At 33.3% G+C, this 20,483-nt stretch overlaps 1 protein-coding gene across 4 annotated transcripts in view; it reads left to right on the top strand.

Moving 5' to 3' along the window:
* LOC130664536 (ATP-sensitive inward rectifier potassium channel 12-like) overlaps nucleotides 1–20,483 on the top strand; it is a 312,330-nt gene that overhangs the window by 92,359 nt on the left and 199,488 nt on the right. The window lies entirely within an intron of this gene.

Raw genomic sequence — 20,483 nt, 5'->3', positions numbered from 1 at the left:
AGTTATAGAATAATTAATTTTTGACCAAAAATCATTTAAAATTTTAATCATATTATTTATAGTTTATTAAAAAAAAATTCATTTGAATTAGATTCTTACGCTGTCAGAAAAAGTAGGCGCTTATTATTTCCCCCAACTTTTTCCTTCCAAAATTCTAAAATACAACAATTATAAAATAATTATAAGACAGTTACTATTACTAAAAAACATCTAAAGTTTTATCATGTAATCTATAATTCATCTGAAAAAAAAAATTATTTATTCTAAAATTCTACGCTGCTCAAAACCTGAAGTAGACACTTATTATTTCTCCGAACTTTCCAATTTAAAATTTTATGGTACTATAGTTGTAATATAATTATAGAGTTATTAATTTTGGACCAAAAATCATTAAAAATTTTCCTCATATTATTTATAGTTTATATAAAAAAAATTCATTTGCCTTAGATTCCCACGCTATCGAAATTCAAAAGTAGGCATTCATTATTTTCCCTAACTTTTTAACCCGAATTTTTACAATATAATAATTATAATATTATTATCAAACAATTAATTCTAAACTAAAAAGCATTCAAAATTTTAGTCCTATCATGTATATTTTGTTTGGAAACTTATTTATTCTAAAATTTTATTCCACTTAAAATCTGAAAGCAGTCACCTATTATATTCTTAACATTTTTCAAAATCCTAGAATGCAATAATTGTGATATTATCATGAGGCAATTAATTTTAATTAAAAAGCATCTGACGGTTTTATCATAACAGTTATGGTTTATTTTTAAAAAAATGCACTTAATTTAATTTCCTAAACCATACAATGCTTGCGCCAGTACTCATGTACACTGGAGGTGAACTACTTATAGGACTGCTACTTATCGGGTGGTGTTATTGATCGTTGGATCTTAATGTACATCTAAGTATTCCTTTTCTTTCCTCCGTCGGTTAAGAGATTTCCTCAGTATTTTATTAATCCCCCCTTTTTTTTTTAAAAACCGCAAGTTTTATTTATTTATTTGCGTCAATGTAATTTAAAATAATAACCAATTTTTTTTTCACTAATGAAATATATAAAATAATAGCAAAACCAAAGACGGAAAAATTGCAAAAGACACGAAATTACGTAAAAAAAAATTTTTTCGTATTCTGTATTATAATTTTTTTTTACTCCCGTCATTACTATCGAGAAAGAAAAATTTTCCTCTTTCTTTTTTTTCTTTTATATACCTAGATTTAAATGCATATGAAAAAAAAAGGTAACCGAAGGAAACATACAATTTTCATTAAGGGCTTTAATTATTATTATTTTGCAGTTTTTGGTACAGCAATAATATTTTATATTGTTGCTATTATTAATATATATTTTATTTTAAATTGTTCGAGTACATACAATTTAGTTTCAATCTCCATCGAGTGATCCCCTTATCTACTATAAGCATATCCTATTACCAAATTCCGAAGTCAAAAAAATGACTTCATTCAGCCTCCAACTCTCGTTGTTGCGACACTAACTTATATCTTCCATTAGTTAACTAATTTCAGGAAAAAAAAATTATTATCATAGTTGCATCCAGGTGTGATAGGGTTGGTGATAACTGTGTTTCTGCATCCGTGTAGTTTTAAGTGTAAACCGCAGTGTAAAACTTTTAATCTGTATTCCACACAGGTGCAATAGCTGTATTCCATACAAGGTAACAATTATTCGTTTTCCTTACTTTTAGAACTTTTAATAAAATCACAATTTCCTCAAATAACAAAAATTTCCTCACTTTAACTACCCTTTCCTGCAAAAAGGAAAAGAAAGAGAGAAAGAAAAAAAATTTCTATTTAAAATACCTCCTTTTTTTTTTTTCATCAAACATTAATTTTGCAAGCTGAAAAAAAAATTATTTTTTTTTTATACTCTCTTTTTCCTCGTTTTCCGAAGAAATTTTCTAAATTTAAATATCCTCCTTTTTTTTTTTTTTTTCGAATTTAGAACTCTAATATTTCCAACTAACTAATCTCCCAAAACTTAAAATAAAACAAAAAGATTACAATTTAATATATTCATAATTAACATTTTACCCTCCCCCTTTTTTCTTTGTTTTTTTTTTTTTTATGAGGAACCAACGGAGAAAAAGAAATAGTATATTACATACCTAGGCCAGTAAAATAAGAAAAGTCTCAGAGCACATGTAATTGTTGGCCGAGGCGAAGCCGAGGCTGACAAACATGTGGTCTGAGGCTTTCTTTTTTACTGGCCAAGGTGCGTATACTATTTTTCTGCTCGACGAAGCCGGAAAGGCGCAACTTCGTTTGAGGCAGCGGCCCGAAAGTTGCCACTTTCCGGCCGAAGGGCAGAAAAAAAATTTTACATTTTTTCTCTCTCTCTTTTTTTTTAGATATATTTATCATGCGGGCCTTCATGGGTATGCGGTTTTTCAACCACCGCGTGCTTCATTTTCCGCGAGGTGTAAGTATTTTATGTTTTTTTTTCTTTTTTTTTGTATATCAAATTTGTCCCCTAATATGCCTCCTTTTTTCAGATCAATCGACGGCTCGTAACCATCCTGGGGATTTTATGTCAAGGTCATTTCCCACCATTGCTGGCCTTGAAGCTCATGGATGAAATTGAGCAAATTTCTGGTCTTCCTCTTCCTGCCGTCTTTTCTGACCTATTCAATCACCTCGAATGTATTAACGAAATACGGATCGCTCAATATACCCGTGCCCGGATTTCGACCGAAGAATGCAATCGGCCGTACCATTACGAAGGTGATCTAGCCCCCATCCAAGATCTATTATATCGAATCCAGGATCTGCTGGCTAGAGGACGGGTTAGAATAAAATTCTAGGGCCAGCGTCGAGTTACCCCCAGATTTTAAAATTTTGATATTTTAAATTATTTTCCTTCATATACCAGTGAAAATAATTCCTTAAATATTAATAAATTCATTTTAAAGGGCTTATTTTTTTTCTTATTTACCTCCTGTACACATTTTTTGTTATTATATTTTCGAAGTTATTAATCAATAAAGGTTTATAATTACATTCTATAGATACTGATTTTTTTTTTTTTATTCAGGAATGAGCAGAATTTTTAAGTAGAGAAATTCAATTTTTTTCTGCTTTCCGCGCCAACAATGGCCATTCTACTTTATACATATAGATATATTTCGTGAGTATATACCTAACAGTGAGAGAAAAAAGTTTAACTACGTTAAATTTTGCTGGCGTATGTATCACTACTAGTTTTATTGAATAATTAAAATTTATAATTTAACATTATTTGTTATTATTAAATAATATCTAATATTATTAGTATTATAAATCACATTTGTTACCTGCTTTTTAATCGTAATAATAATTGATCAATAAGTGAATTATAAGTATGACACAGGGTTTTCAAACACTTTTTATTTTCAATATATATTGTTCATCCTCTTTCATTTTGTATACTTAAATCGGTTTTCGCACAATACCTGTCACATTTTTAAATCAATTCATTCTACCAATTACACATTTTAAATTACTGTTTTTAGACGATGTTTGAATAGTATTTTGCTTGTCGAATATTCTATGACTATTTGTTGATAATAGCTAAATAATAATTAGATAATAAAAACAATAAAAAAAAATCCAATCAAAATTTAAGTAATTGCTTCATACATTTTTTTTTCATTCTGTCTAAAAAAAAAATTTCATTTTTCAAAATGAAGTCCATTCAACTAAAAGACTCTAATTTTAATTTATGAACTGAGAGAGAGAAAAAAAACCTGCAATCATTACTGAGATTATGATCAAATAGTATCACTAAAATAAATTTTTCAATAAGGAACAATAAGTTTTTTCTGTAAATATCTAACGAAGAATTCTATTTTGGAACTATTCTTAGTACTTCCGAAAATCGACCGTTTTTTTTTTTTTCAAAAAAAACTCTTTTTTTGTATAATTTTCGTTGCACCTTTCGAATTATGAACACGGAAAAAAAAGAAAAAAAAAATATGGTAACATCTGTTATTTTTAAAATAAAAAAAAACCACCATTTCGCCGAGGTTTTGATTTGGGTTGCAAAATTCTCCTCGGAAAGTAATTTTTATTTGACAACCACAAATATTATCTAACCTTGAGCTCCGTTTTTTTTGTGAATAATTGATATTTAATTAAACAACAGTTGAATCACGCCAAAACAAAAACATTCATAACACATTTTTTTTCTTGAAGCCTGAAGTAAGCCATGTAGTGAATTCAACGAAATTAGTGCAGAATTGGAGGACGATGGAGACAACAAGGTATCAAGAAGGATGAGCTTAAAACAAAAATCCAGAATTTGTTACTGAAATTAATTATAGTTGACTCCCATTGTTGCTTTAGCTTTATAATCAGATAGTTAAGCGAAATTGTATCATTTACATATGTGTCTTATATACCTTCTTGTGCTAATTCACACAGTTTTAGCTCGTACGCCTATGCGTGTATATTTAAAAAAAAAATCCAAAATTAATTTTTATTGTATTTCGTTTATGCATCCTTTGATAATAATTTTATGAGTTTTCTTTTTTTTTTTTTTTTCGACAATACTGACAATAAAGCCTTAATCTCTAATTTCCTGCGAATACGTTAATCTCATTTTTTTTTATACTCCGTCTAAACCCTGTTTAAAAAAAAATCTCATAGAATCCAATAGATTCCTATAAATTCCCATAGAGATTTCATAAGAATGAATGAGTTCTATGAGAAATGCTATAGTTAAGTATAACGCCTTATACATACAGCTATAAGAATCTATCGGATTTCCTAAGCAGGGAATAGACAATGTTGGGATCTTGACTATGCACCATACTAAAAATACTCAACCTTTCTCGAAAAATTAATTCAACGCCTGTATAGCTATATGTCCGATCAAGTCGCCGGTAACTGCTTGGTAAAATCTACCAGTATTTGAATAAATAAAAATTATAATAACCCAATAATGATTCGAAATATATATCCTCAAAGATAAAACCAATTGATACCAATTATTATTATCCCCCTTTCTTTTTTTTTTTTTTTTGAGAAAAATGCATTTTAATAATGTCTCTCACTAAGCGATTTCCTTATCTATCGTACCCATATCCTATTTCCAAATTCCCTCGTGATTTCATTCGAGTTCTGGCTCGCAACACTGCTGTAACAAAGGTTCAATTACTCATTGCTCATCAACACTGCATTTGGATTAATTAATATTTGCGGACCTGGTTTTTGTTCTATTAGAGTGTTACCGTGCCACCAATTACCTGGACAGCCATAACTCGAAGTGATACAGTGTCACCTATTACCTTTTATCGTGTAGTGTAGGTGTAACATTGGGATAATAAAAAAAAATTCCTGAATGCTGTATTAGCAGACCATAAGTGATATAGTTTTTTGTGTTCAGCGCTTCATTACCGCAGGTTAGATTTATTTTCTATGAGAATTTCCTATATATAAAAATTTTGATTTATGCTTCCCTTCTGTCTATTATTAATTTTAATTAAATAAATCAAAGAAAGAGAAAAAAAAATTCCATTATCTATTTCCTGAATTTTAAGAAGTGGATAAAACATCCTGATTTGTTTTTTTTTTGTTTTACCATTAACAACTTCCGTTACCTATTTCCCAAAATTCAAATTGAAATACTTTTAATTATCCATTTCCTAACTAAAATTGAAACTTCAAATTACCCGTTTTATAACTAAAATTCTAGCTATTGCTCAAAAACAAAAATACACCCTCTCCTTCCCTTTTTTTTTCTTTTTATACTCGTTACCTTTTTTTCTAAATCGCAATAATTGTTTAACATATATCCCTTTCACAATTTAAAGTACTTTTACAGGATTATATATATATAAAAAAAAATCGTAACAGCTTGAAATTCAAAATGCTTTACCTTACCCAACCCTGAGATTTAAATTTTAAGTCACCTTGACGAGTTATTCTTAAAAATTTAAAAATTTCCGGTTAAAATTCGAAATACTCTAAATTGCCCGTTTTCCAAAATTAACTCAAACATTTCGCTTTCAGCAAAAATTGCGTTTAAAAGGTTAAAGTTTAGAATACCTCTTTTTTTGTAATTCTAATTTACTATAAAATACCTCTTATATTCCATTTGTCAATACTTACAAAATCAAAAACCAATTCCTTTGAATTTCGAAAAAAAATACATCTTTTTTTGTAAAAAAAATAATTTTAAATACCTTTAAATTCCATTTTAAAACCAATAATAAAAAACCCAACTAAAATACCTTTAATAAAATCCATTATTTCTCTCTAAAATTCGAATATTTTCTGTTTTCCTCCAAAAAAAATTGTATCAATCGCCATTTCACACAAAAAAATTTAATTAACAATACAGTTTTCTTCTTTCAAGATTCATTAAGAAGTCATTATTCTCTCTCTCATTATTTTCATCTCTCTTTTATTTTCCATAATGGAAAAAAAATTCTTAAAAATTTCTTTCTTTCAATGTATGTAATTACGCATATACATATATACACATACTCATCTACATACACTGACAGAAATTTTAGTTCCTATCATGTTTTCTCTAACCATTCCTCATTCATTCATTCATTTCATTTCATTCGTTTTTCTTTTAGCAATATGTTCCAACAAGGCGTAACCTTGACCGAGTTCTGCCGACATCGCGCGCCCATATACGTAAGTTTACATAATTTGATGGTCTTTAAACTAAAAATAAAAATTCGTTCTTCGTTTTTACTTATTTTCTAGATTATTCTCCGGATCGTGGCATATCTTCGGATGCTAATGAACCCACAACCCCCGAATCGTGGCGTGTGGCTATGTGACCAGATTGAAACGTTATTCCGGTCACGACTTCTTCCCTATGAACGCTATGAGTCAGAGAACTCGCTAGTTCGGACTCGGGCATTCTTTTACGCACGTACCCTTAGCGCCCCGATGCGATCGTTCCAGTCTCCAGACATACATACTTTCTGGCAATTATGGCCCGAGCTGGAAAAGATCGCTATCAATAAGATTATCGTCGAGCAGTAAGTATCCGCTTTAAATTTTTTTCATATATATTTTTTCTTCATTTATTTCCTGTTCTTCTTTCTTTTTTCATATATAAGTTTTGCTAATTTAATTTACACTTCCAGGATTTTGTCCGAAACGCCGCCTGCCTTTCCGGACACGGCCGCGTAGAGCTTAACATACAAATTCCATTTATTAAGTTTTCTTCTTTTATACATATAAGAAGAAAAGAAAAAGGAAAAGACTAATACGAATATTTTTTTATTTTTTTGATTTACTTTACTTATTACATTGTTATACTTACACTGTATATAATCTAATTGATAATTGTCATAACTATGTGAAAGGTAGTACGCATTTTTCTTATTCATTCAGTTTCCTTTTGGTTCTGTTCGTATTAATATTTATTAGAATTTTTCTTTGACCGAAAAATAAAAAAAATTTGATTATTTCCTTAATTTGCCCAGCGAAAACGAAAAAAAAAAAAAATGGTAAGTAATAGAATTAATTCCGCTATGTTCACTCCACACTGTCGTGTGATCACTTGTCTGAATTCCCCCTTTTTTTTGTGAACTAATCCTGCACAGCTACATATCCGCTACCCTAATGAATTATTGTTCTTAATTTATAGGTGCGAGTAACGACGTATTTTATTTGCGGCATCCACCAATCTGATAAAGACAAGAAAATTTGGAATCACAACGAGAAAAGTATAAAAACATCAGCAACCAACTAATCTTAATAAAAACGTCAAAAGGAACAGGAAGAGAATGGAAAATTTGAACCAATATTACGCATTTATATTGCCAATCGGGATGGTTTTGAGTTTTTGGATAATGGAAAAAGAAAGGTGAGGAAAGTAGATTTCCTCGCACTTGGTAAGTCCATTAATCTCTCTTTTATTATATCTTTCTTTTACTTCCTTAATTGTACTGATTCCAAATATTTTATTTAGATGAACTGGAACCGTCGTGAACTGCAATAATCTGGAAACGTGGGGACTAAAGATAACTGAATTGCAAGATCGAATCACCGTTGGTAAAATCCATCGATTTCCGTACTACCACAACTATAATTATTATTCCTGCAATCTTACTTCTACCTTCACGTCTATCTTCTTAATAAATTTTCCTTTATAATAATATAATTCTTTACTTCCCTCTTTTCGGTGTTTCCCAACACAACGAATCTCTGTCTTTTCTACTTACATTCTTTCTCTTATTTATTTCCCACTCGATTCTTATTAATGTCCGGTGGAATTATGCACAGTCATTCGCAATTATATTCTTGACTTAAATAATACTAAAGATTTTTAAATATAGATCATTATTATTACTTATTGATTAATTCCTCGAGTCGGAGAAAGAATTTATTAGAGTTTCATTTATATGACCTGAAGCCATGCAATAGAAAGCAGCAGAAAGTAAAAATAGAAGAATAGTTTACCGGTACCGGGTTTTCATGCAGTGAAATTTTAAAATTCTTTCTCCCACTCTATTATTCTAACTTATTTCCATTATTATTACTATAGATAAAAAAAAAATCAGAGGGTGAAATTCGAGTTAATTATTATTATTATTTTTTTTTTTATTTCGTACGGAACTATTGATACATTCAATAATCATATTCCATTGTCATATATATCTATATACTTTTTTTTTGCTAATTCACGTATTAACGACTATTTCATTGTTTTCACTTTTCCTTGCACATTTATAATTATTGGTCCATGCGTGTCATTTTGATGAGTTTGTAACGGGTATAATTGGGTTTTAATTATAAATATATAACACAGAGTAATTAATTAAATGTTTACTGTCAGAGAAACACGTCAAGTCAGTTTTGTATGTCACCAGAAATTCAGGAGTTAGACCAAACAGAACATTAGTGATTAAAAGTATGATCGAGTTAATCAACACAAGAAGTAATTGTTAATTACTAACATTTGACTGTATAAATTATCCAACTACCCCTTTTTGCTTGGTTTAGCTCGCCGGAGTCCAGGGTTCAAAAGGGGTTTTGTTTAATTTATAGATAATGTTAATTAATCAATCAACAAAAACTTTACTTAACTAAAATAAAGAAACTTTTTCCAAAAGAAAGAAAACACAAATTTAGATAGAATAAGAGACTAGGATTTATTATTAAATAATTACAATGGCTTCCAGCCCTTTTCTACTACCTCTTACAATAATTAATATTGATAACTAAACGCGGTTTTAATATTATATAATTACGGCTTGTTGTTTATTTAACAATTTATTCGCAGTCTATTGTTTATTTAACAATTTATACACGGCTTACACGGTATACACGGTTTACACGGTTTACACGGTCACACACATACTCAAAAGTTTCGCGGTCTACCACGCGGTATTACCCCTCCCGGGTGCTTCAGGGGAGTCTGGTCGACTACCCCGTCGGCCCTACACGAAGTCCCGTCCCAGAGGGTAAGCGGATGGTCTCCGTCTAACCCCCACCTACGCGGCTAGTTTCACCTTCCGTACCTCAGCAGAAGGCCTTAGTACGGGGACACCAAATCTCCACGAGAATACAAATTTCGCTTACCTTGATCCGGTCGGACGTGGGGTAGGCGAAGTTCCAATTGTTGTCCAGGGAATGGCCTTCCTCTAGATAACGTCTCGGGAGACTAAGTTGCCTTGTACGGGCTCATATGCGCGGTTTTATCATTATATCTACCTTTTGTAGAGGTGAACGGGAATAAATTCCCTCGCCCTCTGTTGTTGACATCGAGAGTATATTGTTTGTGAAATTTTTCTAAGTCCCGAGTTAAAAAGTCAAAGGAAATCGAGAGAAATTATTTTTATCGTATGTAAAATTGAATTTAAAAGAAAAGAATTCGTTTAAGATGTTATGTAAATACTAAGTCCCGAGAATTTAGCCGTGCGAGCGACGATAATCCGTGCGGACGGATAGAAAATGAAAGAATGAACGATTGAAATATTAGAGTTTATTTTAAATTTCACTAATATTTCTTGTATTTCAGTTCATTTTATAATTCTTTCAATCTCTTGAATCTTTTAAACGATTCATTTAAAATCTATATAAGCGTTTTTATTTTATTTCCTTTGATTTTGGTGCTCAGGACTTATAATAATTTTCGCTCGGCTGCGCATTCACATAATTATACAGTTCGTCCATATAATTTTATATCTCGCTATATTCATTCATCTTAAACTTAAAAAACACAGCCATATAAGTATAAATAATAATAACTCATTGTTAAAGGAAAATAATAATGTTTATAATAAAGTAAGAAAAAGAAAAAAAAAAAATATTATATACAAAAGTATAAGTCATATTAAATAGAAGCATAAGTAATAGTTTTTAAGTCAATAGATAATAGAGTAGTAATAAGTACAATAGTAATTAATTGTTTAAACAAACGAAAATAATATTTAGAATTTTAGTCCTAGTTTTTAAGCATACTAGTTTTAAGTATAAACGATAGTCCAGTAGAATAAGAATAATAATTAGTGAATAAGTAGTATTAAGTCATAGGTATAAGAAAAATAGTAATAATAAAGTAGTTTTTAAGTAACAATGATAGTAACTAGTGTAGTATCCCTTTTTCACAGCACTCTTAAAAAAAAAATCACAGGTCACTCCACTCCGCCATCACAAGTTCTTCATTATTAATATTACCAACGATTTCATCCAACACATACTTTGACAAATCTTCTAATGGTATCTTGCTGTTTCTTGTCGCGTTATTTAACACCCGAATAGCCCGTTTGATAAGCTTTTACCTGAATCTTGCTGCCACGACTTTTTCCAACATTTCATATCCGTAGTGGCCGATCTTTCCTCGTTGAAGATTTCGGACAAGGTCTTTATGTCTGATAAATCGCCTCATACTTTCCGTTGATGCTTTCCACACGTCGATAGGTGTTACCTTTCTTTCTCCTTGGCGTATTAAGACAATCTCCTTCATTTCTTCCACTTCCTCTTTACATTTTACTTTATAGTCCTCTTCATCCTGCTTCAAGTACAATAATTCCAGCTCCAAATCCTGGTTTATCATATCTCCCATAACTCTTTTCTTTATGAGGAACTGTCTGATTATTAAATGCGTCCAACGGACGTGTCCCTCAGTGGTTAGCCATATTTCGTTCGGCTCTTTTTCGTATCCTTCAGGCAAATTATCATCTTGCCGCGCATATCTGAAGTATTGTACAACGTGTCTTCCTTTCTTGTCTTTTAAATTAACATCCGCCCCATTTTCCAGCAGCATTGTCACAATCTCATCATATCCTCTCGCTCCAGCTTGGTGCAATGGTGTTACGTCCCCATTAGTCGTCTGCTGATTGACATTGGCTCCAAATCTTATTAGCATTCTTGTTATTTCCATCTTCCTTATGTGCTCTGGACTGTATAAATTGTCCCCTTCATACCGGCGAGTTAAAATTTTCTAAAATATGAACAGCGGTGTCATTCCATAGCAATCCCTTTCTAGTTTAAAGGCCGTGCGTTTGGACCCCTGTTGGACATCTGATTTCCCCGGTTCTGCTGATTAACTCCACGTGATCCGTCCCATCTATTGTCGTAATTACCGGGCAAACTGTTCATAAGCCGCTGCGTTCCGAACGCGTTCGTCACCATTGCACCTGAGTTACCATAATTATTTTACCGCCTATTAAGATTGCCTTGAATTTCTTGACCTCTGCCTCTGCCGTAGTAACATTATTTCCATAATTTCCCCATTGATTTCCATAATTATTTCCATTTCGATACCCATTATAATTGTTGCCATTCTGTCCATATACATAGTTACCATTATTCTGCCAATTATTACCGCTTCTTCCATAATTATATCTCCCATTTCCTCTGTATCTATCGTTTTGCACATAGTACCGCTCCTGTTGCTGTGGAACTCTTCCCCGGAATTCCTGCTGATTCATTGGTGCCCAAGAATTTCGTTTGCTTTGTATTGGAACTGGACAATTTCGTGCCAAATGCCCAACTTGCCCGCATGTGAAACAACTTCGCTTGTCTCCATTGTCTGCAGTCTTCTCATTAGTAATTGTATACGTAAATTCCGCGCTGGGTTTTGGTTTATGAATATATTCTGCGCCTTTTTGTTTACCTTCTTCTTTCACCTCTTCTTCAAGCGTTAGCTGTCTTATCCTTGCATGCTCCCGCTCCTTGAACCTAAGTTTTCCTTCTCTCGCTCTTTCCGCTGCTTTCGTCCTCTCGTATTGTATCTCCGCCTCCATTGCGATCTTTATTGCGTCTGCTAAATGTCTGGGTTCTTTATTTGAGACTGCGAACGATAATTTTTCGTAGAGTCCATTAATAAAGGTTTCCAGCACTGTCGCTTCCAAATCCTTTGTTCGATAATCTTTCTGTTCTGCCGGTAATCCACTCCTGCTTATTTTATTCTCCGCTTCCGCTTTTATACCCTCCAGACGCGCACTAAATTTTGTTACACTTTCATTATCTTCTTGAATCATTCCCGCCAATCGATGTATTACCGCATGGAATGTTTCCGTTCGACCAAAATTTTGACGTAGTTTCTCTATTACTTGGTTGACAGACTCTGCCTTTCTCAAAAACGTACGCATAATGCTTAAAGCCAGTCCCCCGAATCGCGTTGACAATTCAAAAATAAATACCGGATCATCATCAGCCTTTAACCTCGTCGCACTGTACTCAATAGCGTCAATGAATGATTCCACGTCACCCTCTCCCGTAAAAACCGGTATATGCCGCATTAACGATATTATTCGTTTCAATTGAACCTCTTCAGTCTCCGCCATAGTTTTTTACCGCTTTTGCGCCTGAAGCCGCACCAGGGCAATTTGAATTACCGTTAGTTTTCTCCCGATTTTTTTCAAAAATGTCTAATAATTCCCCGATATTTTTTATGTCGGTCTCGTACGAACAATCTTCGATCGATTCTTTCGAACTTATAGAGCCCGACGGGGAGTCACTTGGATTGTCTAACCTCTAGTTAGTCCAATACTCCCGTCGATCCGAATTATTACTATCGTTAAAGGACTCAATTTTTACTACTTACATAGACACCACGATGAATAATGCTACTGCTATCAGCATCCCTGTCTGTTGGCTTTGATTTCCTCTCAGACTGGTGTTGTATCCGATTCTTTGCAACTGCTTCTTCTCTTAGCGGCACTACAGATCACTATTTTCCTCTTCTTTTTTTTTTTTGTACACTTTGCTTTTATCACTTTTTTCACTTTTTATTTCTCTTTTCTTTTTTTTTTTCTTTTTCACTCACTTATCTATTTTTCTCACTTATCACTAGCGGGGCAACTTTGACATATAATTTGACACAAACAACCGGCTTCAATAATTCAGAGGATTTTACAGTTCATTCGGCAATTTCTCAGTAATCTCTAATATTTGGCACTCAATTAAATAAATCTTTACAAATCGTCAATATTTCTCAGTATTTCACAATTCAATTCAACATTCTTCAGTATTTCTTCGATAATTCACAATTCAATTCAATATTCTTCAATAATTCACAATTCAACGATCTTCAATATTCTTCAATAATTCACAATTCAATAATCTCCAATATTCTTCAATAATTCACAATTCAATACAATAATCTTCAGTATTCTTCAATAATTCACAATTCAATTCAATATTCTTCAGTATTCTTCAATAAATCACAATTCAATTCAATAATCTTCAATAATTCACAATTCAATTCGCTTATTTTCCCATATTTCCATTTCAATTCAATATTCATTCATAATTCTTCAATATTTCACAGTATAACTTAAAAATTCTTCAATATTTCTCAATTCAATTCACTTTCCTTCAATATTTCGCAATTCAATTCACTTATTTTTCCGTATTTTCATTACAATTCAATATTTATCCATAATTCTTCAATATTTCACAGTATAACTCAATAATTCTTCAATATTTCTCAATTCAATTCACTTTTCTTCAATATTTCACAATTCAATTCACTTATTTTTCCATATATTATCTTCAATGTGTGCACTTTTCTTGCTATCTCACGACACCGTTCACTAATTTATTTATCGGGGAAAGATTTAGAATCTCAGTCTCACAGTTTCCTGTCGCGTTAACTGGGCACTCACCACTAAAATTCCCGAAAATTCACTTCACTCACCTCACTTCGCTGGGCGAAAACCACGTTGGGCGCCAAAATTTCTGTTACGTGTGAGCTTACACCTTAATGTTCTTACTGCGTAGCCGATCTTACCGTGCCTAGCTCAGCGACTCTAGAAATTTAATAGGATGTTATAAAGGGTGTGGGTCGCTCAGTGAAGGAATGACTATATGTGAATTTAATGGATATTTGTTTATTGGGCGTCCCCAAAATATGGGAGTACCCAGAAAAAGCCCTGAGAGTCTCTTTTACAAATCTAAGATAGCATAAATGAATCGGATACTAATACCATATTTTCATTCAACAATAGCGGCATTAAACGTATTCTTGTAGTGATCTGTAATTAAAGCGGTAAAATAAGAGAGATATAATATTTATGCGCGAGCAGACGACTATTCGAATCAGCTTAACTATGGTACCTAACTCTTCTTCTGCAATTGCATCCTCTGCTTCCAAAATATCACTCCGCCGTTTCCCATGAGAACTCTTTTCGTGCTGCATAAGAAAATTTCCCTTCGCAGTCTCCAACGGAACTCTTTTCTTCCCACAGTCAAAACTGCTGACCACGCGAAACGTCTGCTCATCGCATTGTCTTTATAAAAGTAAGACTTAATACAACTAATGTAATGCGATATTTATGTGCAGCTGTGTAGCGCCTAATGAAACTACTATAAAATGTATTGCTTTCTGAACTAAAATATATCTATTTATTATTTGTTAATTAGTATTAGACGGATGGGCGTCAGCTCACCCGTCATAATTTTTCATAATTCGCAAATATTTTCGAGTCTACTCGATCAAATGATCTGAAATTTTCAGGAACGTTGATGGCCAACAAGCTCTTTCGATTGCCACCTCAACCATTCAAATCGGTTCATTAGTTAAAAAGTTATAGACCAGTCACACACATACATACACACATACACACACACACACACACACCACATACATACATACACACAGACACTCGGACATCATTCTGAAAAGAGTCAGAATAACTTCCTAGGACCACAATACGTCGACATCTGATGAAAACTCGATTTTCGAAAATCGGGGTGAAAATAATAACTTCCCGAAATTTTTAAAAATCATCGATTTTCTTAGCTGGAAGTTAAAAAAATAGTCGGTTTTTTTGCACCACCCTAATAAATATATTAGGGTGTGCCATTTTGAAGCGACTTTTATTTTTCAACAAAAAAACAGGCTGAAAACTTGCAAGAAGATGAGAAAAGAAGCCTGTTTAAAGCGGAGGTTTTAATATTAACATTTCGAGGTGCCTATTTCTAATTTTTCTTTTCCCATTTAAATAACATGGGAAAAAAAATTTTATTTTTTTTTATTTTTCTAGCTCGGCATTCGCACCTCATATAAATAAGTTTATAAAACATTCTTGTAGAGAATTTAACGCTCTACAAAGAAGATCTCTGATCATTTTTTGAGAAATCAATCTTTTCGAAAGTTATTGGAGCTGGAAGTCAAATCTGTTATAAATTTCCAGATCTTTTTACTTTTCCAGCAAAACTATCAGACTTGTTAAAAAATGTTCGGGCTATCTATATTTTTTTCTCAATTTATCTATAAATTTTCTTATTGAGAAGGTCTGCATGTTTAGGTTTCCACTATATTTAAATGGTGTATTACCGTACGATGGACGGTGTGGCTCAATAAGTTATAGATTAAATTAAACGGAATATAGTATAGTGCCAAATAGCTCAACTGGTAGAGCACTCGGCGCGATGCGAAATTAGTCTGGGTTCGATTCCCAGTTTGGACTATCTATATTTTTCTCAATTTATCTATAAATTGTCTTATTGAGAAGGTTTGCATGTTTAAGTTTCTACTATATTTAAATGGTGTGGAATTTAACTACCATTTAAATATAGTGGAAACCTAAACATGCAAACCTTCTCAATAAGACAATTTATAGATAAATTGAGAAAATTATAGATAGCTCGAACTGGGAATCGAACCCAGACCAATTCGGTATCGCGCCAAGTGCTCTACTAGTTGAGCTATCCAGCTCTATACTATATCCCGTTCAATTTGATCTATAACTTATTAAGCCACACCGTCCATCGTACGGTAATACACCATTTAAATATAGTGGAAAACTGAACATGCAAACCTTCTCAATAAGACGATTTATAGATAAATTGAGAAAAATATAGATAGCCCGAACTGGGAATCGAACCCAGACCAATTCGGTATTGCGCCGAGTGCTCTACCAGTTGAGCATAGCACCTTTCTTGTAGACAATTTTGTTCCCTACAAATTATTTGAAATGAGTTCATTCAAATTTCAAATTGTTTTCTTGTTATTCTCATTTTAATGTTAAGTTCTCAGAATAGATTAGAACACTATCATTTTTACGAGCTTGGCATTAAAATAAAAAGTACTAGAAAACAGTGCGGGATTCAAATTAACTTCATTTCAAATAATTTATAGGGAATTAAATTGTCTATAAAAAAAAGTCTTATGACATGTTTTTATAAGTCTGATTGTTCGGTCACGAGCTTGATTAAGTTCAAAAGCTCCGTGCATTTCCGCTAGTCCGGGAGCTGCTGAACTCGCTACTGACTTCAAGGTCAGAATAGTGCCGGGTCACTTGCTATATGGGCCCGACACTCGCAACTTCTTGCTCAGGACCGTGTAAAAAACTGCATGAGAACCCGCTACTAGCCAGCCAATAAGATAATACGTATTATATTAGCTGGCTAATCAGAGAATTCGTCTCATAACGGCGTGCTTGGCTGCCAATAAGAAAAATTGGCTATTAACTATTTCCAGTTAGCGCGCTTTTAAGCCAATGGGAAAATTCGCTTGGACAGCCATGCTGTCCACGTCACCACCAAGCGGGAACGAAGGAAGACGCCGTCGTTTTATCATCTCAATCTCAGAAGGGGTTTTGGCGCCCTCTAGGGGGCGTCAGAACAAGCAAGTACCACCCTCTTCGCGGGTTCTGAGACTATTACTTCAACCGTTAGCGGTGTCCACTTGTTTTGCACCTTGTAACATGTGGCAACTCCGTGGTTGCAGGAAGCCAATAGGTACCGCTGCGCGGGTGAGACCTACCCTTTTGACTGTCTTAAACTTCTAAGGTATACAAGCCCGTACAGAATACTATCACAAGCTATAGTTAGCAAATGATAATCACTTGGGGATGACGGTAGAGGGAAATCTTTATTAGTTGCCGTCCTACGATCCAAGTGGGATAATGTGGAAGAAACCCTTTTAGGGTAATGAGTTATGCTGCAACTCACCACTTATCTGCAGCCTGTAGACCAATACAGGGGATTGGTACCATGGGGGCCCCGTTCCAAGCCCCATTTCGGCCAGAGTCTCTTTATTTCCTGGGATGGAAGGAATGGGGGGCCGCGTGAAGTAGGACTCGTGGTGGCTGTGGTTAGATACCACACGCAATGGGGATTTTTGATTATACCCCCGGTAAATGTCCACTCTTGGTTTCGACTGGGAGTGTCGTCTGGGTAGAAGAGATGGGATTACGCAACGCGAGTATGCCCAAAAGGGCGAGGCCTCGGCTTCCGGTTGGCGGAAGCGGACTTAGTTCCACATTACATTAATTAATTAATTACCATCTCAATCTTCAACGTGCTTTAATATAATTAATTCTTGTGATATAAATCTAAATCTTGTGCTGACTTATTCTCAATAATTAGTCAGTACAATAAAGCTGCTATTTATTGAAGATAAATTAATTGTCATTTGTGTGTGATTAATGACAAATTAATTTCCGTGAATTTAACTGCTATTGACCAAGTGTTGATTTTATACGTGATTCGTTTTCAGTTTTGCATTCGCTATCGCGTATCAATTAAGTCGCATTCGCTATAACTATTAAGTTCTTGCAAGTTTAAGTGTGAATAAATGTAAATAAATATCCAAATTATTCATAGTTGAAATCTGTGTAAATTTTTATTGTTTAAAATTCCTCACGCCTAAACCAGATCCACTCGCTCATTTTACACTGATAGTTTTGCTGGAAGAGTAAAAAGATCTGGAAATTTATTATAGATTCGACGTCCAGCTCCAATAACTTTTACTGGATTTCTAAAAAAATGAGAAGATACTTTTTTTGTAGAGCGTTAAATTCTCTACAAGAATATTTTACGGTGTTATGTCCGCCGCTTAATTTTTAATTATTTATCCGGGATTTCTCCCTTTGGTAGCGATAGTAATTTTGGACAAGCGGGTTGGAGAGTGCGGACAACAATAAAGAATACGAGGAAGAAATCATCTTCCTATAATTTATTATTTATAGTGGATCTTTTCGAGAATTAAGAACCCAAACGTCTTCGAAGAGACTGGTGCTCTTGTTTAAGCCAAAAATATTTTAAGTATGATAGAATAATAGCTCTTTCACCTTCCTTTCGATGTCGATTCTTCTAGTGCGGCAGCTATTATCCCTCCAGAACTAAACAGCTCACTCGGCCTTCCTGTAAGGTTGGTAGAATGGGTGCGGCTGGGTTGGTGGGATGATGTCTTATGTACTACTTTCGAATGAAAATCGATCGGCTTGAGTAATGAACTTGATCTTTTATTTAGTATTTTAAATTACAACGTTTTAACTGAAAGTCACTTGTTCCCTCTAGTTTTTTACAACTTTTATATAGTTTGTATTATAAGATTATTTATCTTATCGGATATTTTAAACAGATTTTTATTTATAAATGCGTCCTTTTTTACACCCAAAAAGGGTATTTATGCGCAGAAACTCGGCACAAAGTGAGATCACAAATTCACGTGCTTTGTGTCACAATTCACTCGAACCGGATAGATCTTTGAGATCTTTCAATTGCAATTAAGAACTATACTCTACACGATAGTTGACTATCAGCCGGGTATCTAACTCAATTGGCAATTTAATTTATTAATAATGACCGTAAATGAATAAATTAATATCCTACACGAACTTAATCAGCCGGATACCTCGATCGATTTACGGTTTAATTGATTTGAATTTTTGTAAATGAATAAATTAATATCCTACACGAAATTAATCAGCCGGATACATAGATCAGCGACGATTACTTATTGCCACGTCGGAAGATTTCTGCAATAAGATTACGGGCTATCGACGTCGTTGACGCGGACCAAGAAGTTAAAAATGAACTAAAGGCCCTGAGCCATGGTGCTCAGGCTTTTCATAAACTTTGCTTTGACAATTGATGGGGAATTTTTAATTATCGTCATTGGTGGAAGGTGACGACAGTTTTCACTTATCCGTTAAACTTATTGCAGTTATCCTCCCACTATTCTTTGCCGCATAAAACGGTGAAAAATCTGACGCTGCGTTTTCGCGCGCTTTGCAAAGAGGAGCTCAGAAATAATTATTTTAAATAATTATTAAAATAACAAAATTATTTGGACATAACAACGGACTTATTTATATGACGTGCGAATGCCGAGCTAGAAAAATAAAAAAAATAAAATTTTTTTTCCCATGTTATTTAAATGGGAAAAAAGAAATCAGAAATAGGCACCTCGAAATGTTAATATTAAAAGCTCCGCTTTGAACAGGCTTCTTTTCTCACCTTCCTGCAAGTTTTCAGCCGGTTTTTTTTTTTTTTTTTTTTAAAAAACGAAAGTCGCCTCAACATGACACACCCTAATATATATATATATATATATATCGCGTTACAGATGCCATAAGGGCATATAACAAGTTATATGCCCTTATGGCACCCCGGAACCATAAGGGCATATAAATTTTTTTTTTTGCATTTCTGCACATTTCGGACGAAAATACATCGATTCCCGAAAAAAATTTTTTTTATATGCCCTTATGGCTCCCGGGACCCACCTCGGATGCCATAAGGGCATATAAAAAAAATTCTGTTATTTTTTCTAAGTCCAAGAAAATTTTTAGTTAGGCGAAAATTTTTTTTTGCATTTCTACACGTTTCATACAAAAGTACGTTGATTCCCGAAAAAAATTTTTTTTGCTACGCCCTTATGGCTCCCGGGACTCACCTCGGATGCCATAAGGGCGTATCAAAAAAATTTTTTTTCAGGAATTGATGTATTTTTGTCCGAAATGTGCAGAAATGCAAAAAAAAATTTTTCCCTATATCAAAAATTTTTTTGTGAAACTTTTGAAGAACAAAATTTTTTTAATTTTAAGTTCCCGTTTGTGTCATACTTCGAGTTCTCAGTGAAGTCAATTTTAACATAAAACAATTCATTTAAGGGATACAGTTATGGTCTTAAATTATAAACCTTATAAGTTATCAAATATTGAAACTGAGTCAAGAAGATGGGAATTTGAATTCGAAAATTGAATATTAACACTGAATGGTTTTATTACTCTCTTTAGTGTTATTCAAATCAATTCATT

Source organism: Microplitis mediator, chromosome 3 (assembly GCF_029852145.1).
Source record: "Microplitis mediator isolate UGA2020A chromosome 3, iyMicMedi2.1, whole genome shotgun sequence".
In the NCBI taxonomy this organism is placed as follows: domain Eukaryota; kingdom Metazoa; phylum Arthropoda; class Insecta; order Hymenoptera; family Braconidae; genus Microplitis; species Microplitis mediator.
Note: the sequence above shows the minus strand (reverse complement) of the source record. Positions and strands in the feature narration are given on the sequence as shown.